Source organism: Triturus cristatus, chromosome 7 (assembly GCF_964204655.1).
Source record: "Triturus cristatus chromosome 7, aTriCri1.1, whole genome shotgun sequence".
Lineage (NCBI taxonomy): Eukaryota > Metazoa > Chordata > Amphibia > Caudata > Salamandridae > Triturus > Triturus cristatus.
The window spans coordinates 165,298,724-165,326,600 of NC_140590.1; positions in this window are offsets into that span (position 1 = coordinate 165,298,724).

Genomic DNA, 27,877 nt, shown 5'->3' on the forward strand with positions numbered 1-27,877 from the left:
GTCATTTAGCCAAAGACAAGCACTTAAAGCCCTTTATGATAACACTAGCATTGTGATCCGCCCTGCTGATAAAGGCGGCAATATTGTGATTTTGGACAGAGAGGATTATATACAGGAAGCCTTACGCCAGTTGAATGACATCAAATTCTATACACCCATCACTCAAGACATTTATGATCTTAGCATTACCAACTTATGGGAAAAACTTGTCACCTGGAAAGATAAGGGACTGTTAGTGTGGGAAGAATTTTGCTACTTAAAAAATGATCATCCCAAACTTCCCATACTCTACCTACTTCCCAAATTACATAAAGACAGCACGAAACCACCTGGGCGCCCCATAGTTTCTTCTATTGGCAGTGTCAGCGAACATATATCCAAATACGTTGATCATTTTCTGAGAGATTTTGTTATTGTGAGAGAACCTCATTTAAAGCTTTGGGCTTCTGCCATAGAATTGTTACTGGCAGAGGCACACAATACTTGGCATAATTGATGAAATGCCATCTGTCGATTCCCAGTCTCAAGTCATCGGGTACCAATAGGGCGGTTGTTCCTTGGGTGAAGCGGGCCAGGATGGGTAGTTGCTAGTTTGGTTTCTTAGCAGCGAAGTTGTGGAATTCTCTGCTTTTACAGCTAAGATGGAACCTTCGGAAAAGGCCTTTTGTAAGAAGCTCAAAACATGGCTTTTTCAATTTTGGTCTGGAACAAGGTCATGTTGGGTAAGGTACAGCAGTGGTAGTTTGCTGGCTTTGTATAGGTGAAGACTGTTGGGCTGTAGGTTTCTGGGTTTTCCACCAGTGCGGGGACATGCCCTTGAGCGTAACCAGGCTCTTTATAAATCACATTATTAATATTATTAATAATATCACTGCTAATGTTGCAGTGATATTATCAATAGTGTCATGAATGATGTAATATGTAGGACAATTAGCAGTGCATGGTGAGGGCATGAATTATAGTTCCCTTAGGGCACGAGTTATAGTCACTCCACTTAAAAAATACAGTGGGCCCCAGGAGATGGGGTACCCGGGGCCAAATATAGCCTGGGGTTGAGGCCAGTGTCCCCCTCCCCTAGAAAACACTTGAGGTCACCGGGGCTGAAAGCAACTCAGAAATGGCGGCCGTGCGCCCCACTCCCCAAAACACATAATTAAGACCCTGTGGGATGGGGTCCCCAAGGCCAAAAACAACTTGGGAGGGAGGGGGTGCTTAAAAAATACATAGGGCCCTGGGGGATGGGGTCCTCGGGCCGGAAAGTTGGGGGTCACATGTACCTCCACCAAAAAAATAGCATAAAGTGAGCCCCCTGGACGCTGGCCAACCCTGGTTTTTAAAAAGTGCGGAAGATTTCAGACAAAATAGAAAAAAGTTCAACATTTTTGGACCCAGGCCTAGGGGGTCAGGGGATCCCTACCCTGCCCCCTTGGGACTGAATTCCGAGCCCTATGATGACTGCCACTACTTCCTGGTTGAGGTGGTGGCAACCAATCAGATCTCACTTTGAGATCTGTCAGTTCCATGGACACTCCATGGCGTGAAAAATATACATTTCTTGAACCTTCATTTCTCAAAAACTATTGAACAGATTTATACCAAAACGCAAGACCAAGATCCCATTTTTTATTAGCTTTCTCAGATCCCACCCCTCCCCCTCCCCACCTCTAAACCCTGAAAATAGCCTTACCACCCAATACCCATACCCACCCCTAAACCCTAAAAACACCATTGCCACCTTATATACTTACCCAACTCTTCTCTCAAAACACCCTGGCCTGCTTCAAACCCACCGCAGGCAGGCAACCCCACGCAGCAAGGTTGGCTGCAGGCAGCCAACGCCAAGCTGCGCACTGCCTTTGATTGTGCGCACTGGGGGGTTGGCCACAGAGCTTGGCTTGCAGCCAGGCTCGGTGTCCAAATCCCACAGGCAGCCACCTGGAGGCACTAAACCCTACATCCACACACAGTCCTTGGTTGTGTGTGGGGTGAACAGACAGAATATCAAGTTGTTTTTTTCAAAGTACCACAATATCGAGTTTTAAATATCAATGTACAAGAATATCGACTGCAAGAATATCGTGGACCAGAATATCGACAGTAAAGTAAGAAAGATTGTTTTTTTTAATATCGAAGACAGTAATATCGTTTGTAAAAATATTGATGTTAATAATATCGATGATTACATTATGTTAGTATGTATTTTAAATGGATGTGTTCTATATTTTTGTTTAAGTAGTGTATTTATTTTTGAATCTATGTATTACATTTTTGGAAGTTATACATAATTTTTTTTTCTTAAGTAAATTTTACGTTTTATTTCCGTAGCGGATTGTGAGTTTATAGGGGAATAGGGTGGGAAGTAATTTAATTATAATAAATTTAATAATAATTTTTAGAAGTTATTAACTATTTGTAATTAAATTTTGTGTTTTTATTCCGTAGCGGGTTGTGGGTTTATAGGGGAATAGGATGGGAAGTAATTTAATAATAATTAATTAATTAATATTTTGTATTAATTAATATTGATATATTTAATATTTATATTGTTAATTGTGGTAATTAATTTAGTTATTTATTGGTTGTTAATTATTAATAATTATTCAGTAAACACATTAATTGTGTTTTTTAGGGGAAGTAATTTAATTATAATTAAGGAATTAATAATTTTTATTAATTAATAATTAAGTATTTATGATTTTATATTGTTAATTGTGGTAAATAGTGTATTATTAACTAGTTATTAATTGTCTGTTAATTATTAATAATTAATTGATAAATATGAAAATTGTGTAATTTGTTTAGAAGCGGGTTGTGGGTTTGTAGGGGAGTAGGGTGGGAAGTAATTTAATAATTAATTTATTTATCTTTTTAATTATTTAATATTTATGTATTTTAAAAGTTATATTGTAAATTGTGGTAAATAATATATTATTAATTATGCATTAATTGGTTATTAATAATTATTACTTAATTAATAATTATGTTATTTGTGTCATTGTGTCAGCGGGTTGTGGATTAATAGGGGAGTAGGCTGGGAAGTAATTTTATTTCAACATATTGTTTTAATATTTTTTATTATAAAATGTATTTAAAGTTGTTTTATACTGTTAATTGTGTGATTTACATTATTATTTATTGCTTTTAAATATCTTGTTAATTGCTTGTTAATTTTAAATAATTAATTCATCATTAATTAATTATGTTAATAGTGTTATGTTTTAGAACATCGGTGGTGTCATTTATAGGGGAATATGGTGGGAGGCAATTTGTTTTAATTAATTAATTGTTTGGTAATTAACTTCAATTATTTTGCTTGAGTGGGAATAGTAAATTATTCCTCTCCGCTATCCAACACTCTCCCTACTGTTGCACTTGCTGGAGTGGGAATAGTAAATTATTCGTCTCCGCTATCCAACACTTTCCCTACTGTTACTATCTTTGGAGTGGGAATAGTAATATTTACCCCTACGCTATCCAACACTTTCCTTAATGTTGCACTCCATGGAGTGGGAATAGTAAGTTATTCCCCTCCACTATCCAACACTTTCCCTACTGTTGCACTCGCTGGAGTGGGAATAGTAATTGTTACCGCTCCGCTATCCAATACTTTCTCTACTGTTGCACTCCCTGGAGTAGGAATAGTAAATTATTTCCCTCCGCTATCCAACACTATCCCTACTGTTGCACTCGCTGAAGTGGGAATAGTAATTGTTATCGCTCCGCTATCCAACACTTTCTCTACTGTTGTACTCCCTGGAGTAGGAATAGTAAATTATTCCTCTCCACTATCCAACACTTTCCCTACTGTTGCACTCACTGGAGTGGGAATAGTAATTGTTACCCCTCCCCTATCGAACACTTTCCCTACTCTTGTACTTGCTGGAGTTGGAATAGTAAATTATTCCCCTCCGCTATCCAACACTTTCCCTACTGTTGTACTTACTGGAGTGGGACTAGTAAAGTATTCCCCTCCGCCATCTAAAACTTTCCCTACTGTTGCACTCGCTGGAGTGGGAATAATAATTTTTACCACTCCACTAACCAACATTTTCCCTACTATCGCACTCTCTGGAGTGGGAATAGTAAATTTTTCCACTCCGCTAGTCAACATTTCCCTACTGTTGCTATCTTTGGAGTGGAAGTAATAATATTTACCCCCTACGCTATCCAACACTTTCCTTAATGTTGCACTCCATGGAGTGGGAATAGTAAATTGTTCCCCTATGCTATCCAACACTTTCCTTACTATAGCACTTGCTGGAGTGGGAATAGTAAATTATTCCCCTCCGCTATCCAACACTTTCTCTACTAAAGCACTCTCTGGAGTGGGAATAGTAATTTTTACCTCTCCGCTAATCAACACTTTCTCCACTAAAGCACTCTCCGGAGTGGGAATAGTAAATTATTCCCCTCCGCTATTCAAAACTTTTCCTACTGTTGCACTCGCTGGAGTGGGAATAGTAATTTTTACCTCTCCGCTATCCAACACTTTCTCTACTGTTACACTCCCTGGAGTGAGAATAGTAATTTTATCCCCTCCGCTATCCAATATTTTCCCTACTATTGGTGTTAATGTAGTGTAAAATGTAATTGTAAAAGAATAAAAATATTTTAATTTATAATATATATAGATATCTTTTTATTTTACTGATATATATATATATTTTTTTATTTTACTGGTGTATATATATATATATATATATATATATATATATATATATATATATATATATATCATTGGCTTCCTGTGTACCTGGAACCCTGCTGGAAAGAAGTCATATATATATATATATATATATTATATATATATATTCCAGCTCCCCACAATACGCAGAATGGACCAGCACTCACGTTAGTTCAATCTTAATTCAGATTTATTGGCAAAATAAATTTAATAAACAAACGCGTTTCAGCAATCCTGCCTTTGTCAATGTTGACGGCTGCCGTTTCCATGACAATATTTAAACAAGTGATACATCAAAGTTTGGAAAACGGAAAAGCAGTGAAATTGCTAATACGGGTGCCATTTTGGAATGTGTTAAGTTGTTCACACAATTCATTGATAGAAGAGCAGTTTGCACGTATTGCCTCAAACAAAATGTCATTGCTCTAATGCTTCATTGATGCATTTCATAATGCCAACATCTTATGTACATATTTACAATAGTGACACATACCATTCCCGCTGTCAGTGGCTCATTATCACACGTCTCATAGAGCCAACATACTGCCCACGTAAAAGGGGTAATTCCCCTTAAAACAGTTCTGGCATATACAATAGTCTTATAGATATTACGCCCTGGATGGACTGTTCAGGCTAAGACCGTGCCCATGAAGTCTGAACCAAATATTATCAATCTCATGCCATTGACCATCTATTTGTGGTAAACTAATCATTGTGGTGCTGTGTCTATCTGTAGAATCACGCCCTGGATGGGCAAATAACCTCAACATAAGATGTGTGTGTCTGTGCATGTTCTTGAACACTCCCAATCAGGGTCTGCTAAGTACCTACAATCTTATTGGGAACCTAAGTGAACGGCGAGTTCCTCCCCGCTATTTAGTCCCCCCGGAGATTTGCACTGGAGGTCTAAAATAAACCTTGATTCAAGCCTCCTTAGTTTTCTCTTCCCGTCACCTTCTCTAACATCCCTGGGGATGTGATCCAGGCAGAAAATTTGTAGCAGTGTTCTATCACTATTGTGATAGGTCGCAAAATGCCTAGCAACTAGGTAATTTGGGTCGTTGCTGGCAATAGCCCTCTGGTGTTCTAAGATTCTCATCTTCACATGATTTATTGTGCTCCCTACATAGCGTAGGTTGCACGAACAGATGAGGCAGTACATCACAAATGGGGTACTGCACGTCATAAATTTCAATATTCTCTTCGCTGTTTTAAACCCAGGGATCTCATATGTGGTTGTCCTCTTGCGCGTAGCACATGCCCTGCATTTACCGCATGGGAATGAGCCATGCAAGTCTGCCAAACCATGTTGCGGTTTCACTGTAGTCAGGTGACTCTTAACCAGATGATCCTTTATGGATCTGGCTCTCCTAAAGGTTATACCTGGTTGTTCTGGAAGATCACTCCCGATGACTACATCTGATTTCACAATACGCCAATTTCTACGCATAATCGCTTTCACTTCCCTCGCTGCGTTAGACAAGCTTGTGATCATTCTAAAGTTATTGGAGCTCTCTTTCTTCTCTTCTTGTCCCACACTTTGAATGAGATCAGTTCTGGGCTTTTTCTCTGCTTTGAGTTTAGCTGCCACCAGTGTCTTTCCAGGGTAGCCCCTTACTTTGAAGCGGTTCAAACTCTGGTTTGCCGCTTTTAAGTAATCTTCATGTCTCAAGCTGTTTCTTTTGATCCTCAGGAGTTCCCCATAGGGGATACTTTGGATCAAATTTTGTGGGTGGCTACTAGTCCCATGTAAAACAGAATTACCTACTGTTTTTTCCTGTATAAGGCTGTTTGTAGTTTGTTATCACTCACAAAAACAGTTAGATCTAAAAAGTTGACTTTTGTGGTGCTGAGCTCACTTGTAAACTTCAGATTGAGGTTGTTATCATTTAGACAAGAGATATATTGCTTTGCGGACTCCATTGACCCTCTCCAGATTATAAAGAGGTTGTCAATGTACCTCCTCCAACACACAATTATATCCACCCACTCATCCATGGTATCGGCCCAGGTCACCCGCTTCTCCCACCAGCCAACGAACAAGTTCACATAACTGGGAGCGAAGCAGGTGCCCATCGCCATACCCTGTATTTGTCTATGCCTCTGGTCCTGGAAAATAAAAATGCTGTTATTTAAACAAAAATAAATACATTCTTCCACCATGATGTTATGCTCCAGGAATCTTAGAGGCCGTCCCCTTAAAAATAATCTCACTGCCTCCAACCCATCTGTGTGTCAAATACTCGTGTTCAGACTCGACACATAGAGAGTTATCATTAAGAAGTCTGGTTCCCACTCTATTCCTTGTATTTGCATCAGGAAATCCTTGGTGTCTCCTGTATACGAAGGCAGTTGCACTACAAATGGGAACAGAAAATTATATATATATCTTGATAAATTCTCCATTAAGCCTCCTATAGAGGAGACTATTGGACGTCCTGGTGGGCAGGTGGCATTTTTATGAACTTTGGGTAGGTGGTAGAATGTCGGAATTCGTTGGTGCTTATTCTGTATGAAGCGGTAATCCTCAATTGATAAGATGCCCTTGCAAAGCCACTTGTTCAAATGATTTTATACTGAGCGTGTAGTCATTTTCCGTCACAGTGACATAGTTGTTCCTGTCTTGTAGTTGCCTGAGGGCCTCACTGCAATAATCCTCTCTTGTCTGTAGAACTATGTTGCCCCCTTTATCCAAAGGTTTCACTACGATTGTTCGGTCGTTGCTTAAACCCTTTATCGCTTCCTTCTGATTGTAAGTTAGATTCCATTTACGGAGTGATTGCACTTTGAACCTTAGTCCTAGTAATTCCTTATTCACGTTGTCGGAGAAGATGTCGATAGCATCGACCGGTGTTTGTGGGTAGAATTTGGACATGGGTCTAAATGGACTCAGGCCTCCCGTCTCCCGTCTGGGCTATCCCAAAAGCCTCCAGTCCCTCAGAAACACTCTCCACTGCAGTGGCATCTGTGCCACTTCCTAGTCTCAATTCCTCCATGGTTGCCAGGGTTTCAAGATCGTTAACAGTTACGGTATCCGTTACTCTTGACGGGCCAGTACTTATTGTTCTTCTCTGCACTGAATTCTTCACAGTGTCAGTTTACGAATATATTTAAACAGATCTATCCTGGTCTGTGTATATTCGAACTCCTCAGTCAGGCAGAAAGTCAAGCCTAATGTCAACACCGACACCTCCGTTGGTGATAAGGTTCTCGTTGTCAGGTTGTTAATGGTTAAGTTGTCTCTCAATTCTTGGTGTTCTTGCCCCTCCTGTTCCTGGTATTCGCCGGGTTTGTGCCAGTGTTATCTGCTGCCCCTTCTCATGACTCTGTGGGTTTCGTTTCCGGAGGTCGCCCTTTGCCTCCACTCAGCCATGTCTGCCTGATTAGGCTGAACTCCTCGTGAAAAAGGGATTGGCGTGAAGTGTTTTGATTTGACCCTCCTTCCTCCTCAGACTGTTCCGCCCTGGTAACCTCTGATTCTGAGGTATCCCGGTGTTCTACCACAGGTTGCTTCTTCGGTCTCAGATCACCTCTAGGGGCGTCGTACCTCCTGGCGAAGGTTAATATCCTGCCAAGTTCGTAATCCCTGGTATCTCTTTAAAATTTCTGTTGTTTTCTTTCCTGGATCTTTCTCTCATAGGCGGTCAGCCGTTTCTTTATCAATTCTTTCTCCTCCTCGTGTTTGGTACTATCCGCGGTCTCCGAGATGCTTTGTTCTAATTTCTCAATTTCATCTTGGGCTTTCGCGCGGTCGCTCCACGCAAATTTTACTAACATTTTAAGCATACCCTGCGAGGAGCCTGTGGTATATTCTGCCCATTCATTAAGGAGCTCCGGGTCTGGGTTCTCGTACGCAGGGACCGTGTAGATTCTCAGGCCCCTGGGTACTCTATTAACTTCAATATAGTTCTGCAGACTGGTGGCTTCCCACCATTTTCTTATTTCTCTTTTGTGCAATCTCTCCAGTTGTAGGTATTTACTTTTCAGGCTTAGTTGACTCGTGCTGGCTGTTGCCCCTTCGCCTATATATATGCATTTTTAATTTTTAATATGTTTCTAACATTTTATAATTTATTATAATAATTATTTATTAATATTATTAAGTAAATATATATCTTATATTTTACATATATGTATGTTTATTTATTTACATTATATTTGTTATTTCTAATTTTAAACATTTTATAAGAATTATAACTATCCTTTTTTAAATTATATGTATTATTTACTTTATTTTATATTATTTTTTAAACATTTTTTAAAAAAACGATATTTTTAACAACAATATTTTTTAAAACAAGAATTTTTTCGATATTTTTGTACTTGCCATGATGTAGATAGGATGTCGAAATACTTGACATCGATATTTGGGTCCCGATATTTTGGAACCTCGATATTGTGGTCGTCGATATTCTGTCAGTGATTCGTGTGTGGGGTTGCCCGCTGGGCCTGGCTTGCAGCCTGGACCTGCGGCCAACTCCCCACAGGCACCCAACCCCACACTGTGGGGTTAGTCACAGGGCTTGGCCTGTTGCTAACCCTTCAGCAGACTGACAACCGGACGCTGCACACAGCCTTTGGTTTGCATGGTGTACGGTTAGTCTTCAGGCTTTGGGGACTCTATACCCTGGGGAAAAAACATATATATGAAAGAGAGGGGGCCTGTAGCAGGGAGTCTATCCCTCGGGCCAAATTCTAAAGGGAGGGTCATACAGTCCCCCTCCAGAGCCTTATTAAGCCCTGTGGACCCCATCACCTAGGGCCACATATAATAAAAAATTGGAGCGGGGGCCACGCATCCCCCCCCATGAGCCTATTTTGGCCCCAGGGACCATCCCCTGATGCCCCCATCAATTGCATGTTCGTCAGTGGGTGCTCCGGTGCACCCACTGACGAACACGTGGCACTGCTTGTGCCCGGAGGGAGCAGCTATCTATGCTTGCTCCTCTGGGCGGGAGCAATGCCACTTGTTTCTTTACCTGTCAACATCAGTGTGTGCTGCTCCCAGCCGGCAGGAGCATTTCTAAAGCTCCCGCTGGCCAGGAGCAAATTTAGTGTTTGCTCCTGTTACGTGGGAGATTCAAATATGCTTCCCACAGATGGGAGCAAAAACATGTTTATCTGCCCGACGGCCCCCTCCCTTTTTCTAAAATTAGCAGCTCTAGAGGATGGGGTACCCCAGGCCTTTTCAAGGCTCGAGGAGGGGGCTGCGTGACTCCCTCCCCTTTAATGGTGAATTTTGGCCTATGACGACTCCAAGAGGGGATCTTTAAAGCCCCTCTCCTTATTAGGTGAATTATGGCCCCAGGGGTGGGTTTACCTGGGTCCTATAATGGCTCGGGAGGAGGGCCATGTGCCCCCTCCTCTTATTGAATATGTCCTGTGGACGGGCTCCCCAGGGACTATAATAGCTCAGGGAGGGGGGTGTGCAGCCCACCTCCCCTTACAAAATGTGGCCCGTGGACTGGGCTCCCAGGGGCCTATAATGGCTCAGGGAGGGGAGGGGCGTAGCCACCATCTCTCCTTTTTTTGTACATTTCGGTACATGTGGAGGACTTCCCATGGCCTACAGTGGCTCAGGAAAGGAGGGGGCACGGTGCGCCCCCCTCCCTTTATTGGATGCAGCCCCTGGTGGTGGGCTTTTCTGGAGCCTATAATAGCTCGGAGAAGGGGGCACGGCCCCCTTACAGGATGTGGACCTTGGGTGGGATCCCGGGGCCAAAAATGGCGTGGGACGGGGATGCATGCCCCCCTCCCCTAAATCAGTAAATTGGGCCCTGGGGTATGGGTTCCCCGGGGCCAAATACAGCCCGGGAGGGAGTCACTAGCCCGCCTCCTCTAAGTACATTGGTCGATGGGGGATGGGGGCCCAGGGCAGTACGTGGCTTGGGGAGGGGGACTTTTTATTTACATTTTGGCCCTTGGGTGAGGCTTTTGGGGCCTAATTAGGCTCAGGGACGGGGGCAATATCCCTCCCATTATTAATTACTTGGCTCTGGAGGATAGGGGTCCCGGGGGCCCAATAAAGCTCTGGAAGAGGGCCAACAGGCCTCCTCCCCTTTTTAATAAAATACAGCCGGGGGGATAAGGACCAGAAGGCCCAATAAGCCTCGGAAGGGGGGTAACTCAGCCCACCTCTCCTTTATAATGAAACGCGCCCCAAGGGATAGGTCCCCAGAGCCTAATAAAGCTCATGTAGGGAGACAAACCCCGTGGCCCCCTTCCCATTTCAAATGTAATGAGGCCCCAGGAGATAGGGTCCTCAGGGCCTAATAAGGTTTGACGGAGGTGGGCAATGCGGCCCTCCTCGCCTTTTTAAAAAACGGATGGCCCTGGGGGATGGGTTTCTCGGGACTAAAGAAGGCCCAGGGAGGGGGAAAGAACAGCTCTAGGGGACGGGGTACCTGGGGCCTATAATAAGGCTCAGGAAGGGGGCTGCACTCCCTCGTTCCCTGTTTACTTGTATTTGGGCCCAGGGGAAAGAGTCCCCAGGGCTTTTTAAGGCTTGGGGAGGAAGGCCACATGGCCCCACTCCCCTTTTTTAAGAAATGGCTCTGGAGATGGGGTCCCTAGTGCCAATTAGGGGTCGGGAGGGGGCTGTATGCCTGCATGCCTGTTGGGGGTTTGGCCACAGGGCCTGGAGGCAGGTCAACCCCTGTGGCCAACACCCTGGTGCGCATGGCCATGGGGTCTGTGCAGCGTGAGGTTGGCTGCCCGTGGGGAGTTGGATGCATGGCCTGGCTGCAAGCTGCAGCCAATCCCACACTGTGTGCAACGAAAGGCCATGCGCAGCGTGGGGTTGGCTGCCTGTGGGTGGGTTGTTCACAGCTGAAGGCTGTGAGTTTCATGGTGTTGTCTGCCTGTGGATGGGTTGGTGCCAAAAGCGCTGGGGCCAACACCCAACTGTGCAGCATGGTATTGGCCTCCTGTGGGGGAGGTGAGGGAGGTGGGTTGCCGCCACAGGACCTGTGGCTGATCCCACACTATGCACCACTGAAGGCCGTGCTCTGTAGAGGATTTGCTCTACGTACTTTAGTAAAATATTACTTTAAGTTAAAGAAAAACCACACACAATACATTTAGTGAAAGAACCAAAGGTTAAAGTATAGTTATAGTTAGGGGAAGGTGTCAGTGATAACATTAACATTTGAACTAAAAAAACAGAAATTCACAAGTTATATTATGCAAACTATAGGTTTCAGAGGTTTGCAGAAGCTGGAGACAGGCAAGAAGTACTGGGACCAAGGCAGTTGTCGTCTTCAGTCTTCTCTGCAGGGTCGTCTTCTTTCTTCTTAGGTCATCACAGATCTAGTTTCTAGGTCTAGGGGAGCCACCTAAATACTCGATTTTGGGGCGTTTTAGGTGAGTAGCAGGTAGGGAGAATGGGCACCTTGCCTTGGGTTACTACACCCTTTATTATGCGACCCTTTGGTTGGGGATTGGGCATGGACCTAGCCCTGATTGGAGGGATCTGCCCATCTTCAAGATTGCGGGGGCTGAAAGATGTACTACACCTCACCCCCCCTCCACCTTAGGGGTGGAGTTGGCAGAGGTGGGCACACTGTTATATGCTGATTTCTCCTTGCTGTCATATGAGTTGTCATTTGTTATGCATTCTAGTTCCATTTGGAACCATGGACTGGAATCTGACTGAGACTGGCCAGTTGTACTGGACCTGTCTTAGTATCTGTTGTTCCTGTTGCTGTGCTGCATTATTATACAATAAATCTTCTTATTGATTATGGATTCATGCTTTTCTTCAATGGCGACGAGCGGAGGAACATTCTTCTCAACATAAGAAGCAGCACAGAAGAAGATTTATGTTCCTGAACCCATTATAAAGAACTTTATTTATTTAAAAAAAAAAAGAAAGGGGATAAATCAACTAATATCCTCGAAACGGTGGAGATACAGCAACCTAATCTTACTACGTAAAACGGATTGTGGAAGAAGTGTATTTTGAAGTTTTTTTTTTTTCATCGTTTTGAAACGGATTGTGGAAGAAGTGTATTTTGAAGCTATACAACGAAAAGGAGTAACCAAAAGGGAAAATCGACAAGTGATACTGTCTGCTGAGCTACGCTGGAATCTCCGGTTTACACTTAAAAAAAAAAGGGTATTACAACATTGGCGAAATATGGACGGTTAAATCTATTAGAAACTCACTGCATCTTTTGAAAATCGGTCCCTGGAACGCTGGCAGTTCATCTTCGAGTCCTGGTGTGTTGCCTCGCTCTTCCTGGAACGCTTGCACGTCGTGGTTCTTCTTCGAGTCCTGGAGTCTTCTCTCGTTTCTCTGTTCTCCGCCATTTCGTCTTCATCTGGAACTTCGGAGTGCACTCTGGGAATCGTATGGAAGCCTGGGTGTAATTATTGACGTCTACAACGCGCTTTGCGTGGCCGCCATGTTGCAACAGTATATACTGTTCAAGGACGTTTTGGCTGTGGCGGCCATTTTGGATCGGAATGAACACGGCGAAGAATCATAACGCTTGAAAGAGATTGGAATTCATCACTATTTAAATATATTAAACACGTGACGCTTCGGGATAACAGTTTCTGAAGCTGGGTGCTTTTCAGGCCAGAAACAAGGATTAAAAGCTTGAGAGAGGTTTTTGGGCAGAGGAACGTTTACAGTGCTGAAGTTGCCTCAGGTAACAGTCGGAAGAGTGGTGATTTCATCAACAAGATCGCAGGAGTAAAAGAAGTAACTGTAAAAAAAAAAAAAAAAGACGGCCAAGGTTTTATGATATATATAGGGTTTAGGTGATTCATCTGATGTTTGAAAAGGAAATGTATAAAGTGTTATTGTAGTCTGTTTAGTCTAGCTTGTTAAGAATAACTAAAGTCGTACAGGCTTAAGGATATTTTTAAAAAAAATGCAGTTTGATCCACCAGCAAAATTCCTACAAACGAAAGGCGATCCACCTCTTCCATGGGCCAGGTGGAAGGAAGAGTTTATTAATTACATGAAGGCCATAGATGGGGAGAGGATGGGAGCTGAACGGAAGAAAAGTATTCTCTTACACTGTTTAGGCTCTGAGGGACAGATGGTTTTTAGAGCTTTACCACAAATTACAGTTGCGGAAAATGCCGAAGCAACTAATGTGTACAATGAAGCTTTGATTAGAATAGAAAAAAGATTTAAACCCAGAAGTAATATAGCACTAAACAGATTTAAGTTTTATACGAGGGTGCAAGAAGAAAGTGAGTCATTTGATGATTTTTTAACTGCATTGCGCAATTTAAGTTTACATTGCAGTTTTGGTACAATTACTGATGAAATGATAAGAGATCAAATCATTGTACATGTAAGATGTAAAGAAACTCAAAAACAGTTGTGGGTGATGGGGGATCCGAAGTTATCAGAAGCAATTTCGACAGCGAAAGCTTTTGAACAAACTGAGAAGTGGATGCATGTGGTTAAGAATAATAGCAAGGTAGATAAAGCGGAAGAGATTGCGTCTGTGAAACGACTAGATGAGAGTAAAAAGGAGGTGCACAATCCGCCGTCAGGGAGTAATCCTAACTTCAAAAGCTGGGGAAAGAATCTTGCCTGTTACAGATGTGGGAACAGGAACCACATGGCATCATTTAGTGGATGTCCAGCCTTAAGGAGAGAGTGTAAGAATTGTGGTAGGATTGGTCATTTTGTTAACATGTGCAGGGAACAAAGGAAATTTGCAGGTCAATTTCGCCCCAGAATTTCATCTACGTTACAAGGCCCTGTACAAGATTTGGTTGAGGGAGGTAATCTAGACAGGCCACAGAATACAGGCTTTGTGGTGTCGGTTTTGGCTGGCATGGCTGACTGGGAAGAAGATGAGAACACTCCGGCCAGGAATCCTCCCATGTGTGTGGTTCAAGTGTCAGGGGTAGATTTAGATCTCATGGCTGACTCAGGTTCACCATGGACCATTATTGGAAGACAGTATTTTGAGGAGAAGCTGGAGGGACTTTTTGAGCTTAATGAAATGTTGCCACCAGACATAAACCCGCTGAGTTATGATGGTTCACGCATAGACATGGTGGGCTATTTCAAAACATCAGTTACTTTTAAAAACAGATCGGCAAATATTAATTTATACATTGCTGTTAAGGGTATAAATGTATTGGGCTGGAAAGATCAATGGAAACTTGGGGTAATGTTAAATCCTAGACTTAAGGATCCGGTGGTGTTGGATGAGTCTGTTAATGATAGTTACATCTCTTTTACAGGGTGTGATAGTATGGAGAATTTCTTGAAAGATTCGTACAAAGATGTTTTTTCAGAATCTTTAGGAAAACTTAAGGGTTATTCCCACCAGATTAAACTTAAGAATAATGCCACACCGGTTAGGCAAAGGATTAGACCAGTACCCATAAATGTAAGGGATGAGTTGAAAACTATGTTAAAAGATTTGGTATCAGAAGGCATAATAGAGCCCATTAATTCATCTGAGTGGGTTTCGCCCATTGTTTTAGTCCGGAAACCAGATAAATCTCTGAGGTTGTGTGTGGATTTGAGAGCCTTGAATGCAGAAATAATTGTTGATTGTCACCCATTACCTAATATAAATGAAGTGGTGTCATTGTTGGAAGGGGCGAAAGTATTTTCGACCTTTGACTTAAGGTCAGCATACCACCAAGTTGCGCTAACTGAGGAATCGAAAATGTTGACAGCATTTATAACTCCACAAGGGTTATTTCAATATAACAGAATGCCGTTTGGTTTGGCCTCAGCGGCTTCTGTTTTCCAAAGAGTAATGTTTAACATCTTTAAAGACATTGATAATTTCGTGAAGTGCTTTCAGGATGATATCTTAATATTTTCACACAATAATGAAGAGCACTTAAAACACTTGGAGGAGGTTTGTCTTAGGCTTAAAAAAAATGGTTTAACTCTTAAATCTCACAAGTGTAAAATGTTTAAAGAGAGTGTGGAGTATTTGGGGCATACACTAACTGGTGATGGTGTGGTTCCAAAAAAATCAAACGTAGATGGAATTTTAAATGCTCCCTCGCCCAAGACTAAGGAGCAATTATTGTCCTTTGCAGGAATGTGCGAGTATTATTCGAAATTTGTGTCAAATTTTGCAAATAAAATGGAGCCTTTGAGGAAGTTACTGCGCCAGAAGGCAACTTTTGAATGGACAGATGAACAACAAGAAGCCTTTATGGTGATCAAGAAAGATATTGTCAATGCTCCCATTTTAAGGCCTTTTTGCATTAACAAACATTGTGTAATTACAGTAGATGCCAGCTTATATGGCATAGGTGGTGTGCTTTCACAGAAATCAGGAAATGAGGAATGGAATGTGTGTTTTGCCTCTAGAACATTAAATGAAACTGAAAGACGGTATGCTGTTATAGAAAAGGAGTTGTTGGCATGTGTCTGGGCGATTGAACATTTTAGGAATTACATTTGGGGTGGAAGGTTTACCTTGAGGACGGATCATAAACCATTGGTTAATATTCTTTCTCCAGGAGGAGGGTGGAATTCCACTGCCAGGATTGCAAGGCTAACTTCGAGATTGCAGGAGTATTGTTTTAAAACGGAGTTTGTACCAGGGAAGAAAAATGTAACTGCAGATTTTATGTCACGACATCCCTGTGTTTCTTTTCCTAGTAAAAAAAAAGATGATACAGATATTGTTACAACCATTCAGGATGTGGTGGTTGGTGCGTTTGCGGACATATCAGAGGTATCCTGGAAGTCTAGTGAGGAGAATGATTCTCTTTGGGAGTCAGTGAAGAGATTTATTGTGGAAGGATGGCCAAACAGGAAAGATGTGTCAGAAGAGCTTATGCCTTTGTATAATGTGGCGGATGATTTGGAGTTAGAAGGGGATTTTGTCTATAAAGCTGGTAAATGTGTACCACCCTTTGGAGTTCGAGGTATGATTCTTAATTTGGCTCACAAATCACATCCAGGGATGTCTGCCATGAAGCGATTAATGAGGACTTATTTTTGGTGGCCAGGGATGGATCGCATGGCTGATAGAGTTGTTAGGGAGTGTGATGTTTGTATTTCTAATGATAAAATGCTAAGGGTCAATGTTCCTCCTCTTAGTCCCACAGTTTGGCCAGAGGAACCCTGGAAGAAACTGGCTTTTGATATTTCTGGTCCCTTTTTGAATTTACCTTTGGAGTCACGGTATGCTCTTGTGTTGGTAGATTATCATTCTAAATGGCCAGAAGTGAAGTTTGTCCCAATGGCTACCACTTCTAGAGTTTTGGATTTCTTTAAAGAAATTTTTGCAAGGGAAGGTTGTCCTTCGGTCATTGTGACTGATAATGGGGTGCAGTTGACTTCAAAGGAGATGGAGGAATATCTTAAGTGTCACCAGATCAAACATGTTACAACGGCATTGTATGCGCCACATGAAAATGGGCAGGTTGAGCGTTTCAATCGTGTATTAAAGGGTTATGTTTCAGAGGTGCTTAAGTGTTCTCAGGATTGGAAAGGAGAATTAAGGGAAAGGTTGTGGACGTATAGGATTACGCCACATTCAATTACGGAGGTCAGTCCTTTTTATTTGTTAAGGGGCAGGAATCCTGCTTCTTATATTTGTCCTTGGTGGCTTAAAGAGAAGTGTGACAATAAAATAACGAATGTCCAAGATGTTAGTGCTACCAGCATTAGAGTTAAGGAAAAACAAATTAAGAACAAGGAGTGGTTTGACCGTAAGTGGAATGTTAAGGAACACAATTTTAAAGTAGGGGAATGGGTGAGAGTAAAGAAACCGGGTTTCTTAGGGAAATGTGTCAGTAAGTTTTATAAACCCATTAAGATCACCAAGGTTTTTAAGAATTCTCTTATAACCCAGGATGGTAAGCTTTGGAATGTCAGGCGGGTTTCTAGATGTCCAATGAATGTTAGATCTCGGGCAGAAGTTGTTTATAATGATTCCTATGCTTCATCGTCTAAATTACCTTTGAATGGGTGTTCACAGCTTGTAATTTCCAATGGTCTGGATACCACTAGATCACTTGGGGATTCAGTTGCTCATAGAGTGAAAGGTTCCACTCGTGCAAGATCTTTTCCTGTGAAGTTTTCAGATTTTGTGTGATAGTTTTTTTATATACTATTGCACTATTTCCATACCTTGTTTTATTTGTTTTTGTATGAAAGGGGGATATGTTATATGCTGATTTCTCCTTGCTGTCATATGAGTTGTCATTTGTTATGCATTCTAGTTCCATTTGGAACCATGGACTGGAATCTGACTGAGACTGGCCAGTTGTACTGGACCTGTCTTAGTATCTGTTGTTCCTGTTGCTGTGCTGCATTATTATACAATAAATCTTCTTATTGATTATGGATTCATGCTTTTCTTCACACACCTCTTATTCTTCTTAAGTTTTCCCACCCAAATTGGGGGTGTAAACCGGGGGCTGCCATCTGCTGCTAGCAACAGAGGCTGGGGGTCGTATTACAAATGCGACAGGCCTTTGAAGCTTCCCTCTTCGAGCACTGGTCCATCCTAGGGGAGGAGGTGTGGCACCTCTGCCCATGATATGCATTGTTTCTGGTCCCAGAGGGCAGGGGCTCTCTACCCAGGGGTTCAGAAACATGTCTGGTGGTAGCTGGCTGCCTAAAGCCAGGCAGTGCCCACACCAAGGTCTATAGGTTTTCAGGAGGCAACTCTGAGGTGCCTTCTGAGTACATGTTTTAATACATCTCACACTGGCATCAGTGTGGACTTATTACAAGGAGCTGTTTTATACTAAACACTCCTGGGTTCAGTGAAGCCATCATGACGCTGTAGAACTCGAGTTGTCAGGTTCTCAGCCCAAGTACTCTCTATGGCTTCCCTGGCACTTACAATATTAGGGAATAGACCCCAATACTGTAGGGGCATACCTGGTCATGCAGATATGCCCACACCTGGGATATAGTGAACCCTGCCTTAAGGCTAGTGAGGCCTGCTACAGAGGTGACTTATCTATATCTTAGGCAGTGTTATCTGGCATGGCGCGACTTGGTTATTTTTTCACCTCATAGGGGCATGCCAGCTGCAGGGGCAGTGGCATGGTCCTAGTGAAGGGGTTGCAGGGGACCCTCTTCAGCCTCCAGGCCCTAGGTACCTAGGGTACCACTTACTAGGAACTTACAAGGGGGTAGAAGTTCCAATTGTGGACATGTTTTTAGGGAAAGAACACTGGTTCTAGGTGCCCGGACAGCAGGGACCCAGTACTCTGCAGTCAAAGTTGCATCAAAAGCCAGGCAAAAAGTTGGGGGGGCGGTACTGCAACAGAACCCCATTTTCTCACACCATCTATCTGTGGTCCATTGTTAATGTGAACTTGACTACCCATGAAGTGTATGGTATAGGGTCAATGCTGCACATAACACATGCTTTCTACACCTAAGGTAGTTGTATCTATGATGGCATTAATGATGCTTCATTTTATTCTGAGACATTTTGTATTGACTTTCAGGCCTCTAATGCCTTACTAGATTGTAGAGTGATGTGTACAAAAGAAGCTTGGATAATGCATCAATTATGTCACTTGAGATGTTATCATTGATGTCACAGAACATGTCATGCGTTATGTAATATGTGAGACCATAACCAGCACATGGAGGGGGCACAAGTTAAAGTTATGGGCTCTGCTAACTATAACTGGTAAATTTCTGTGTTTTTTTTTGTTCTAAACGTAAATGTTACAACTGACATACTCACCTAACTATACAAAACCATTGAAATTCCTCTGTTATAAATAGTTCTACTAACTATAACTCGCGCGCCCGCAATCAACTGCTGATGACGTCACATATTACATCTACTAGATGATGTCATCAGTGATGTCTTCAGTGATGTCACTGACCATGTCATGAATGATTTAATATGTGACATCATAAGCAGTGGATTGCGGGCGCGTGAGTTATAGTCAGTAGAACTAACTATAACGGAGGAATTTCAATGGTTTTGTACGAGTGAAATGTCCAGCTAACTATAACACAGCTGAAACCTATGTTTTTTTCAGTGAATTTCTAAGGTTTTTAAAATGCTAATTCCTAACTATAACATTTCTGAAATGGTTTTTTCAGTGAATTTCTAATGTTTTTTAAATGCTAATTCCTAACTATAACATGTCTGAAACCTATGGTTTTTTCAGTGAATTTCAAAGGTTTTTTAAATGCTAATTCTTAAGTATAACATGTCTGAAACTTATGGTTTTTTCAGTGAATTTCAAAGGTTTTTTAAATGATATTTTTAAAATGTATTTCTTGTTCTAATTTTTTTATATTCTTTAACTACATTTTTTTAATCTACTTATTTTTATATTTTTTTTTTAATTACACTACACATTTTTTTTTAAAATATATATATATATTTTTTTTTAATTATTTTATATTCTTTTAAATATACTTATATTTTTTTTTTATTGTTTATTTTCTTTTTTTTTGGAGTCGTGCACCCAACGTGTTAGAATCGGGCATCCGACACATAGAAGTAGTGCACCAAACGCGCTGGAGTCATGCACCCTACAGGTTAGTAGTCGTGCATCCAACGCGTGCACACCAGGGGGCCGCGCTGAGAGCGCGACTCCTAATTTTACCTTAAAAAAAAAAATAGCCCCTATCACTGATTTTTATTATCCCCGGGGACCCCATCCCCCGGGGCTTATAAAAAACGTTGGGGACCGTGGGGGGAGCCCCAACGCCCCCACGGTCCCAGACGGCTCCCGCGTTCTTCGGGAGCCGGCATTGCTTTTCCACATGGGGAGCTGCTGACATGCAGCTCCCCGTGTGGAAAAGCAATATGGTTTGGATTTTGAAAGAGAGAGCAGGTTTCCCTGCTCTCTCTTTCAAAATCCAAACCACGTTTGCTATGGGAGGGCAGGAGACTCCCGCCCTCTCATAGCAAACAACAGTGTCCTGGGTGTGGGCACCCCAGAACACTGCAGGAGCCGGCCCTGGGGGTAGCGGTCCCCAGGGCCCTTGAGGGCTCCAGGAGGAGGGCCATGCAGCCCCCCTCCCTCAATACATAAAGCCCCGGGGGGTGGTGGTCCCCGGGCTTGGGGGGGCCGTTGACCCCTCCCCCACAAATTATACTGGGGGGGGGCTTTCGAGCCCCTCCCAATTAATTTTGTATCCCCGGTGGGGTGGCGGTCCCCAGGGCTGGGGGGCCCCTCTGGGCCCCCTTTAAATGTAATAATTTTGCCCCCCCGGATTTGGCCCCCCCGGGGGCTAATTGTAAAAAAAGCTCCGTTTTTTTTTTCTACGGCAGGATCCGCGCACCCTGCGCGCACTTTGGGGTTTTAAAAAAAAAAAAAAATTGGGGGGCCCTGGAAGACCTTCTGGGACCCCTTAAGCAGGTCTAGAGTGTCAGGGTATTTCTACCCTGCCCCCTTTATACGTTTTGCACACTTATTCCACAGACTTCGCCAGCCTCGCTTCTACCGAGGCACAAAATGGCTGCCAACAGTTCCTGGTTTCGAATGTTGACAACCACTTGACAGCCAATTAGCAGTCAGCACGTGATCGGGAGGGTGCGCTCAGGGTGCGCTCAGGGTGCGCGGATCCAGCGCGGCCAAAGTTATATATGTACTTTTAACTGTAATTTTCTCAGGAACTATTGAACAGATTGACACCATTTAAGTAAAAGGCACGAGTCTGAACTGAGGACTACCTCTTTGCCAAATGTGGTGTAATTCCGTTCAGCAGTTCGAGCTGTAGCTGCGGCTAAAGGTCCTATGGGAAATTGCATGGGGAAAACATGTTTTGGGACCCCCCTTTTTTCTCGGCCCCGGCTACACAAATCATCCCGAGACTTTCAGGATAGGAGCGGACCAGAGCAGGCCAAAAGTTTTGAAAATTTCGCGAAGATTCGTCAATCGGCGCCGAAGTTATTGGGAATAGAATGTTGTGGATTTCTTATGGAAAATAGGTCCTAACTACAACTACCTACTGGCGACCGTCAGTAGGTAATACAAACATATATATATATATATATATATACACAAACACACTTTTACCTTGAGATGTATAGCCATGTGTTGTAAAGATATATTCGTAGTAAAGGCTTGCATTGTAAAGGCGATGACTGGTAAAGGCATTGTGGGGTAATGGATGCGTGTAAAGGTATTTTGTTGGAATTTCCGCTTTGTAAAGGCGGTTTTCCCCACCCAACCACCTTTTTATGTGCTTATTTTCGTAAAGAGCTGAAAGGATTTCCACCAAAAAGTACACATTTTGAGTAAGTTTCTAACGTTCTGTCAAATTTAGTGTAATTCCAGTCAGCCGTTTTTCTGTATCAAAGATAATCTTTCCTACTGGAATTAAAATAGGAAATTGCAGTTTTGGGACCCTCCCTTTTCCTGGCCCCAGTTGACGAATCTGCAGTAGTTTGAACTTAATTGTTTTATCACCTAAACCCTGTTTCCAGTTTCCACGATTATTGCACTCCATTGTTTGTGGATCCTGCGCCATAGGGTGCACACAGACAGATGGGGAAACACCTTGCCACATGCGTTATGAGTGGGCGGTGCCAGACGAAGTTGGGGAGGGAGGGTGGGATGGGATAGTTGTATTCATATGTCATACACTTCTTGGAGATGAAGATGCACGTACACTGTACGGTGATGTCAATGTATTACATTATTGTGTACAACTACAAAATGCTGTAATTGACTCGCTGAAAATTAAAAAATTAATAAAATATGTTTTAAAAAAAATAAAAACTTTCCACAATGGAGCCAAAGTTGATGAACTTTTATTTTGGAAAGTTTTGTAAGGGTTTGTCAATTGTCACCATAGTTGTCAAGGAAGCAAAAATGCCTTTCCTATGGAACCTTTGACTCATTACCCACAGCATAGAGGACCTATGGGTCGGCCCACTTAAGTCACTTGCCATCCTCACTGCGAATGAATTCGATTGTGCACATCGCCTCAAATATAGTCCACTTAAGTGCTACGGCTGGTAAGCCGCTTTCATTACATGTTATATATATTTTTAATATGGGTACGTTTTTACTTATTTTGTTTTGCATACATGTGCATGCCACCATGAGAGGACATGATTTATTTTTATTTTTTATTACAGTTCAACTTTCAATGCCTAATGCTTATGTTTGGAAAAATGTATAAAATTGCAGTTTTGTCAAGGTCAGACCTATTGCCTTTGCCGATGATAATGTATATCATTTCATGTAAAGGCACGCAGAAACATGACTAAATAACCATTTTTTAAAATAAATATCTGAAAAAGGGAAATACTCCAGATTGCTCTGACGCACTCCTACGTCTACAGTACAGCCAGCATCCCCACGTGAAATATGATTAGAGTGGGCGTGCACAGTTTCTCATTTACATACTAATACCGGGTCCTCCCGCCACTGGCGAAACGTGTCAGCGAGTTAATCCCTCGGCGCTGCCATCTGCTGTCGTCTGCTTGAGGTCAGGAGTTCGAATTCCCGCCAGATCCCTCGGGATCAGTACACAGAGTGCCAATTCCAAATAAGGGGGTAATAACACCTATTATTTACACCACCGATGAAGTGCAATGTAAAACGTTTTTATTACAGAACTGTTGGAAAAAAAGCCGAAAGTGCGTATGTTTTTGTTAAATATCTGGAAATGTAGACGTCCATTTAGCGCCAGGTTGTCAGTGTGGTGGGGACACCTCAGCAGTGACAAAGGCAGGCTTTTGTGTAAAATGTGTCTGTCTGACTGCTACACCCCAGTCCGCATCCCAGACACTTCCCCCAAATGTTGCCCACACCCCATTCAAAGCTCACCTAGTCCCACAGCTGGCCCCACCTCATTCACTACCCACCTGCCTCCCACACCCGCAATCCACTCATAATACCTGTCTGACCACCACGCCCCTGTCCACATTCAAAGCACAACCTGCCTGTCCCACACATCCACCCCCAAGCCATTCACTAAGCACCTGCCACTCACCGCATCTTAGCAGTGGAAAAAGTGGGTGGGGGGGGGGGGGTTTGAGGAAAGTAGGGGAACTGTGGGCGGAGAATCAGAGGGCGGTAATAACCCGAGGATTGGGTCAGTGGGCGGGATCAGAGGTGTGGCCCTGAAAGAGCAAAACATCCCCATTTTTAGTATTTGTTTGGCATTTCACTAACCAGTTACAGCTTACTGTGTCATTTAATTCAACCAATGGATATACGTTTATTTAAGGTTTAATATGAGTTATTAGCAAAAACCAAAGGAAATGATGGACGGAGTGTTGAACATTGCAAGCACTCACCCCCAGTCAACTAATCTGGGTTTAATCCATCACCGTTCTTTAGCCCACTCTGCCACCCCAGTTCAGACATGGCCATATGCAAATCAGTCTGACCCTGTGCCTCATGGGAACAGTCCAGCCCGAACTGCCAAGCCATGTCTTCCCTGGACCGAAAACAAGCTTCCTAGGACCGGTTTCTGGCATTTCAGCCGTCTTCAGCCAGGCTTGCTTGAATCCAGTGGCAAAGTGAGCAAGGGACTCACGTCTGAGCATACCCTGCCAACTTATAGCGAACAAAGCAAAAACCAAAGGAAATGATGGACGGAGTGTTGAACATTGCAAGCACTCACCCCCAGTCAACTAATCTGGGTTTAATCCATCACCGTTCTTTAGCCCACTCTGCCACCCCAGTTCAGACATGGCCATATGCAAATCAGTCTGACCCTGTGCCTCATGGGAACAGTCCAGCCCGAACTGCCAAGCCATGTCTTCCCTGGACCGGAAACAAGCTTCCTAGGACCGGTTTCTGGCATTTCAGCCGTCTTCAGCCAGGCTTGCTTGAATCCAGTGGCAAAGTGAGCAAGGGACTCACGTCTGAGCATACCCTGCCAACTTATGGCGAACAAAGCAAAAACCAAAGGAAATGATGGACGGAGTGTTGAACATTGCAAGCACTCACCCCCAGTCAACTAATCTGGGTTTAATCCATCACCGTTCTTTAGCCCACTCTGCCACCCCAGTTCAGACATGGCCATATGCAAATGTTATGTTATGTTAAGCCGAACTTTTTGAGCGCACGGCTACCCCAAAAGGGTGTCCCGGCGCTTTAGCAAAGAGGCCCAGAGAAACAGGAAACCAAAGGCAAAACCTACTACAGTCACAGCGGATTACTTGGTAAAGAGCAGAGTCTTCAACTCCTTCCTGAAAGCCAGGAGGTTGTTCGCTTTCCGAAGGGAAAGTGGGAGCTCGTTCCACAAGCAGGCTGTCACGTATTGGAAGGAACGACCTCCCATCCGAACACGTTTGACCACAGGCACCTCCATTTTAGCCAGGTCCGCCGACCTCAGCAACCTCCGCGGCACATAGAAAGCAATACGCTTCCTCAGATAGTTAGGGCCAATCGCATGGAGGGCTTTAAATGCCAGAGTGAGGAGCTTAAATCTGATTCTCCCCGAAATTGGCAGCCAGTGCAGCCTAGCCAGGAGCGCAGAGGCGCTAGCTCTCCTGGGCAGCCCATAGATGGCTCTGGCCGCCGAATTCTGGGCAATCTGTAGTCTGGATAACAGATACTTAGGTAGGCCTGCAAAGAGTGCATTAGCATAGTCCAGGCGGGAGCCCACAAGCGCCTGGACTACATTCCTACGATACTGCAGTGAGAGCAGAGGAAGAAATTTCCTAAGCATCTTGAGGATGCTGAAACATTTCCCTGCTAATCCCAGGATGTGTGGGCGGAAGGATAAATCATCGTCAAACACCACTCCGAGATTTTTTACCTGAGAAGATGGTTTCTCTGGAGGGAACATGTCCTGGGGCCACCATGTCTTCCAGCCCGGATCAGGGGCACAGCCGAAAAAGAGCTGCTCAGATTTGTCTGAGTTGCATTTCAGGCTGTGCCGCTGAAACCACGCAAAGACTGCGCTCAGACAGTCCTTGATTCTGCCGCCGTTGAAGGCCTCTCCCTTCCTGCAAGTGAACAAGAGCTGGGTGTCATCAGCGTATGAGATGACCCGGGCCCCAAACGCCTCCGCTACCTCCGCTAGAGGGGCCATGTATATGTTGAAGATGGTGGGGCTCAGGATGGAACCTTGAGGCACCCCCACCTCCAGCGAAAGCATTTCGGCCGAGAACGGCGGAGCCCAGATCACCTGTCGGCGGTCGGCAAGAAAGGATTGAAACCAGTCCAGCACCGTCCCTCGCAGACCAATCTCCCTGAGTCTTGAGAGGAGACCTGCGTGTGGGACGGTGTCGAACGCCGCCGATAGGTCCAACATGACTAGCATAGCCTTTCCCCCATGATCGAGCGACTCCCTGATGGCGTCGGTAACCTCTACCAGAGCCGTCTCCGTGCTGTAATTCGCACGAAAGCCGGACTGGGAGTCATGCAGCAGTTTGTTGTTCTCAATAAAGGTGGTCAGAGTATGCTGAACATGTTTCTCCAACACCTTCGCCAGAGCAGGGAGGAGGGAGATTGGTCTATAGTTAGCGCATTGCAGGGGGTCGAGCAGAGGCTTCTTAATCAGCGGCAGAATGAGTGCGTGTTTCCATTGTCGTGGAACCACCCCTGAACTCAATGATAGATTAAGCAGGGGGTTCAGCAAGCTGTTCAACGCTGAGGCCACCTTGCCCAAGCATTTCGCCGGACAAGCATCCAGAGGCGAGCCAGATTGCAGCCGGGATAACAGCTCAAGCGATGTCTCACAGGACAGCTGGGGAAAGACAGATAGTAAAGGCCCAGATTCAGCCTGTGAGGGAGCTAAATAGGTCGACTTATCCCCTAACACAGCGTTAGCCGTTCGGGAATCCACAGATGGAAAAGTGTCCTGAATCTTTAAGATTTTAGTCACAAAAAAGTCGGCGAGCTGTTTGATCCATTCTTCCGTGTGTGAATGGACCGGGGTCCCTACTACAGGGTTGACAAACTCCTTCACAATCCTAAAGAGTTCCCGGCTCGTATTATCGGCTTTGTCAATTCTCTGCTCAAGATAGTTCTTTTTGGCTGCGGCAATCTGTTTATAGTAAGACTTTATCGCGTCGCGGTATTTCGTTAGCTCCACAAGATCGTACTTGCACCGCCACCGCCTTTCCATCTTTTTGCAGTCTTGTCGCATTGTACGTAAAGTGGAAGAGAACCAAGGAGCAGAATTAAGATGAGGTGCTGTTCTAGCAGGCTTCAATGGGGCCAGCTCCTCGAATCTTGCCTGCATCCAGTTCTGGACCAGGATTAGGTCGGCTTCCAGAACCCCTGTCAGTTGACACGGGTATTGGCAGAGAGCATCGGAGAGCATATCTGCTGTCACTAGGTGGAAGGCTCTAGATTGCCGGGACCCTTCCTTCAGAGCCCTTTGGCTAAGCTTAGATACAAACACTAAGGCAAAGTTTATCAGATAATGATCTGACCAGAGGACCGGGAGTGGAGGGGACACCTCAATAGGCTTGGAGGAAAAGATCACATCTAATGTGTGGCCTATCACGTGAGTGGGGCTGTGGATAAAAGGGGCTAGCCCTAACATCGCCGTGATATCACGGAGTTTGGTAGCTTCAGCATCGGTTAGACAGTCCATGTGCAAATTTAAGTCGCCTAATAACAAGCAGTGCGCAGAACGCATGCAAGGTACTGATAAGGCCGACTGTAGGTCCTCGAAAAAGGACCCGATGGGTCCAGGGGATCTATAGAGGAGAATTCCGGTACAGGTCTGGGACGCCGATAGATGGAGTGTAAAACCTAAGGCTTCACATCCGGCAATGTTGTCCACCGCAAAGGAGGAGCAATCAAAGACCTTGTCCACTATCAGAGCCACCCCACCGCCTCTTCCCTCAGTTCTATCCCTCCGTAAGATGGAATAGTTAGGCGGGACAGCACAGGCAATGTCGGGTTCCGAGCCCACTCCCAGCCAAGTCTCAGTTAGAAATAAGCAAGAGATCTTGGAGTGCGCGAGAAGATCCCATATATCCGAGGTATGACGAGGAAGGGACCTAGTGTTAAGCAACGCGCAATGACAGTACTGAGGAGGGGTAGATGGACCATGAGTAGATGATAATGTGGGGAGCCAGTTACACACGGGGCAACCCTTGCCTAGACGGCGACCGCCGGGGAAAAGAGACAGACAGGCCGAGCGAGGGGGGCGCAAAGCAAACAAGGAAGCAGCGCTATACGTAATCATCCTAGAGCTGCGGGTAGTCAACCTCTAACCCGGCAGACAACAGGAGCCGAGGACCAGAGTCCGACCTCGTCCGCCTCCGAGACGCGGACGAGCGCAGACGGGCAGGACTCTGGCACGACTCAGGCGCAGGG